Below are 4,655 nucleotides of genomic sequence, written 5' to 3'. Positions count from 1 at the left end.
AAAGTCCAGCCCACACATAGACATCATGGAGCGTAAGTTCTAGGCCTTTCCACACATGGAAGGATTCTAGAACCTACCTCCACATGTGTGCTCTCATTTAGGCGCCAACTTCATTTCATTTTGTGCACATTTGCCTTGCATTTGGCTCTTCATTTCCAGCCTCCTAGTCCTATATAAGGAGAGCTTGGGTGCTGAAATTGTAAGATTAATTTGAGTAATGAAATGCTACCAAAATGTGCCATTCTTACTCCTTTGCCTAAAATCTCTTAAGATTTAGGTCTCTAATCTTCAAACCTTTTGTACCGCCCTGGTGGTCGGATGCGATGACGTGGCATCCTATTACAGTGTAGGCGTGTCGACAAGGCGCCAGGTTGACAGTTGGGAAGGAAGTCGGGAGGCACGTGTAGTCGTCGATGGTTTAGTTGGCGTGTTCTGATCTCCAGCTTACCCGAGTAGGCGATCGCCAGGTTGAGAACGAAGTCGCCGGATGCAGACTCGGGCGACCAGGCAGTCGGAGATCGCCAGAACAAGCACATCGCCGAAGTTAAAGGAGAAGCAGATTATGAAGGCGGCCGGCGAGACCACAGGGAAGGTGTATGAAGGCCCTACCTCGCCAGTTTCAGTAGGGATCGCACTCCTGAGTTAGCTATGCACTGGGCAGCACCATGCATAGGTAACTTAGCCAAAATGAGAGTAGAAGTAGCGCCAAGTCAGGGAGCCTCCAGATGATGGCACGTGTACGGTTGGATACGAGCCACGTGTCCAAGTCAGTAACTGCCAGGAGAGAGAAAATCACCAGGTATATAAGAGTTCCTAACAGATTTCCTAAGGTACGCACGTTCAGTTCATACACTTTACGCTTGCGAGAGACAGAGCTGTTTGTGAGAGAGATTTGCACGGTTCCAGTTCTTAGTATTTGGTGATACCGCTACTGACTTGAGCGTCGGAGTGCGATCGGCCGCAGCGGCGCCGTATCGTTTCTTTGCAGGTTCTTGAGACAGATCCAGGGGAGGAACGGGGGTGGGAAGCGGCGCGCACGTCGATCCTTTGACGAGGCATTCTCCAGCGCTCCGGTCAACAGGCAGGATCATCAGGCGCCCACCGTGGGGCCGTGTAAAACGTGCTCCCATCCACAGCGTGAGTTCGTGGAGGTTTTGAGGTTTTCTGCGCGGATTGTGTGCTGGTGCGACCGTCGTTCTTGGTTTCTTTGAGTTTCGTTCGGTGAAGTTTGTGTTTTAAACCGTTCGTTTGGTTTTTCGATCGGTGGATTCGAGTTCTTTCGGGTGGTTGTTTGGTTCGCGGGGAAACGGTGGTTTTTGGTGAAGCTGCGGTTTTCTTCGAAGGTTTGCGGTGTTCTTGAAGTTCTTACGCGGTTTCTCGAATCTTCTCCGTTCGGTCGCTGATTCGTTCGTGGTTGAAGTGTTATTTGCTGTATTTCTGTGGTTCGCTGAAGTTGATGAGAAAGATGAGGAGCAATCGTTCCAGTCCCGTGGCTCCCGTCGCAGCTGAAGGCGACGCCGCCATGACCATGGCGCAGATGGCAGAAATGATGCGCTCATTGCAGGCTACTGTAGAAGCCTCGCGCGTCGAGCAGGCCAGGATACATGAAGACCTGGTCGCCTCTCGCGCCAGAAACGAGGAGCTCAGCAAGGTAGCTGAGGAGCTACGTCGAGCTCTTCAGGAGCAGCAGGTTCGTTCTTCCGCTGAGGAGGTGGCACCGTCAACGCCGCCTCGTGTTTTCCCAATGCCTTTCATTCAGGCGATTACCGACACGCCAATTCCCACGAGCGTGGTCCCGGTTAAAGCTGTTTTTACTGGCGTGGAAGATCCAGAGGCTCATCTGACCACGTTCCACACACAGATGATGCTGTCAGGGGGGTCGGATGCTGTCTATTGTAAGATGTTCGTGAGCACGCTCCAGGGAACGGCGATGGAGTGGTTTGTGAGCCTGCCTAATGGCCACATAACTAATTTTCAGCAATTCTCGAAAATCTTCGTCGAGCAGTATATTGTGAACAAGGCACCGCCCAGGGTGTCCTATGATCTGTTTGATATAAGGCAGTACCAGGGGGAGTCCCTCAGAGACTACCTCAATCGCTTCGGAGCACAGATGGTCAGATCGCCGGCCAAGGATGAAGAAATGCTGGTTTATGCCTTCAAGAAGGGCGTGCAGCCAGGGCCATTCTGCGAAGCCTTGATCAGGGCTCATCCAGCGACGTTCGCTGAGGTCAGGCGACTTGCGGTGGCTCACATCGCCGACGAGAGTGAGGTCGCCGAGAAGAGAGGCAGTGTAGCTCCCGTCAGGCCACGCGCCCAGACCAGGATCCAGCCACAGAGGGTGCTGGAAACGGCAGCGGCGGCCAGAAAGGATCAAAGGACTCGCTATCCTTACGATAGGAGAAACAAGGGAAGAAGCCAAGCGCGCCAACCGCCAGCACGCCAACAACCAGCACGCCGGGAATACAACCGCCCGCCTAAGCACAAATTCGTCATGGGACTAGCGGACCTGATCGCTATCCCTAACATATCTGCTAGATTGAAGGCGCCCGAGAAGGTGGGCGACAAGGTGCTAGGGTCGAAGCCGGATGTCTGGTGCGAGTTCCACCAGTGCTTTGGCCACAACCTGGACTCGTGTTTGTCTTTAGGGTACCAGCTCGACGATCTGGTTAAGAGCGGGTTCCTAAACGACTATCTGCTGGACAGAAGGACCGGAGGAGCGTCGAGTTCCCAGCCGGCAGGGGGAGAAGCCCAGCAGCACGAGATGCCTATCCATGGGGACATCCACACCATTGCAGGGGGTTTCTCGGGTGGTGGATGCACCGCATCGCAGAGGAAAAGGTACGCGCGATCGGTGATGTCAGTAGACATGTTTGAAGATCACTCGCCCGAAGTGGACATTACGTTCACCAAGCAGGATCTTCGGGACGTTGTGCCTCACGACAACGATCCCATTGTTATTTCGTTGATCACGGCGGGGAGGAAGGTTCACCGAGTTCTGGTGGACCAAGGAAGTTCGGCAGACGTGATGTTCTGGCCGACTTTCACGCAGCTAGAATTGCCCCTTGACCAGCTAAGGCCCTATGGAGGGTGCTTGTATGGGTTCGCTGGCGACCAGGTGGAGGTCAGGGGGTACATTGAGCTGAGAACCACGTTTACCGATGAGGCTGGGTCAAGGACGGAGAAAATCAAGTACCTCATCGTAAACGCCCCTTCAGCATATAACATCCTGCTGGGAAGGCCCACCCTTAACAGGATAGGCGCAATTCCATCGACTCGGCACATGAAGGTGAAGCTGCCGTCCATGGAAGGGGTGGTGATCACGATAAAGTCTGATCAGAAGGAAGCGAAAAAGTGCTATGAAAATAGCCTGAAAAACAAAAGATCAGTCAGCTATGTTACAACCACCCCACCTCCCGGTGTGAAGCCCAGACCGCCGGTGATGGAGGAGGCCGCCGGAAGGGACGCAGAGATGGTAGATGCTGAGCTGGGGGAGAGGAATGCTGGCCTGGAGGAAGAAGAGGCGCGGAATCGACCGGAGGAAGCCAGGGAGCTGGGAATCACCAAGGCGGTGATCGCCAGAGAATCAAGGCCCAAGCCTGTCGAGCAGTGGCTCGAGAAGGAGATCGGGGGGAAAGTTTTCAAGCTCGGAAGATCTCTGGAGGTCGATCTCCAGGACCAGATCGCCAAGGTGATTGAACGGCATCTGGACGCGTTTGCCTGGTCCGCTTCGGACATGCCCGGGATCGATCCCGACTTCTTGTGCCATCATCTGGCGATGGACAACATGGTGAGACCGGTGCGGCAAAGAAGGAGGAAATTTAATGAAGAGAGGAGGCAGGCGATCGAGGATGAGACCCAGAAACTCCTCGCCGCGGGACACATCAGGGAGGTCCAGTACCCTGAGTGGTTGGCGAATGTCGTGCTGGTGAAGAAGAGCAACGGGAAATGGCGCATGTGCGTCGATTTCACCGACCTGAATAAGGCTTGCCCAAAGGATTCGTATCCTTTACCAAGCATTGATGCCCTGGTTGATAGTGCTGCAGGGTGCAAGCTGCTGAGTTTCCTGGACGCCTTCTCGGGCTATAATCAGATCAAGATGCATCCCATGGATGAAGAAAAAACAGCCTTCATGACGGAGAGGTCGTGCTACTGCTATAAGGTGATGCCGTTTGGGCTGAAGAATGCGGGGGCCACGTACCAGAGGCTGATGGACCGAGTACTTGCACCAATGCTGGGAAGGAACGTGCAAGCTTACGTCGATGACATGGTCGTGACCTCGCAGGAGAAAAGCAAGCACGTTGCAGACTTGGAAGAATTGTTCACAACGATCGCCAAGTTCAAGTTGAAGCTCAACCCGGAGAAATGCATTTTCGGCGTGGAGGCTGGAAAATTTTTGGGTTTTCTCTTGACTGAAAGAGGGATAGAGGCCAACCCGGACAAGTGTGCCGCCATCTTGGCGATGAGAAGCCCGACTACAGTGAAAGAAGTCCAGCAGCTGACGGGTCGGATGGCGGCCCTATCCCGCTTCGTGTCGGCGAGCGGAGAAAAGGGACATCCCTATTTCCAGTGTCTGCGGCGCAATAACAAGTTCGCTTGGACGAAAGAGTGCGAGGAAGCTTTCGTCAAGCTAAAGGAATATTTGGCGAGCCCGCCGG

This window comes from Phaseolus vulgaris, unplaced genomic scaffold (genome assembly GCF_000499845.2).
Source record: "Phaseolus vulgaris cultivar G19833 unplaced genomic scaffold, P. vulgaris v2.0 scaffold_34, whole genome shotgun sequence".
Lineage (NCBI taxonomy): Eukaryota > Viridiplantae > Streptophyta > Magnoliopsida > Fabales > Fabaceae > Phaseolus > Phaseolus vulgaris.
Note: the sequence above shows the minus strand (reverse complement) of the source record.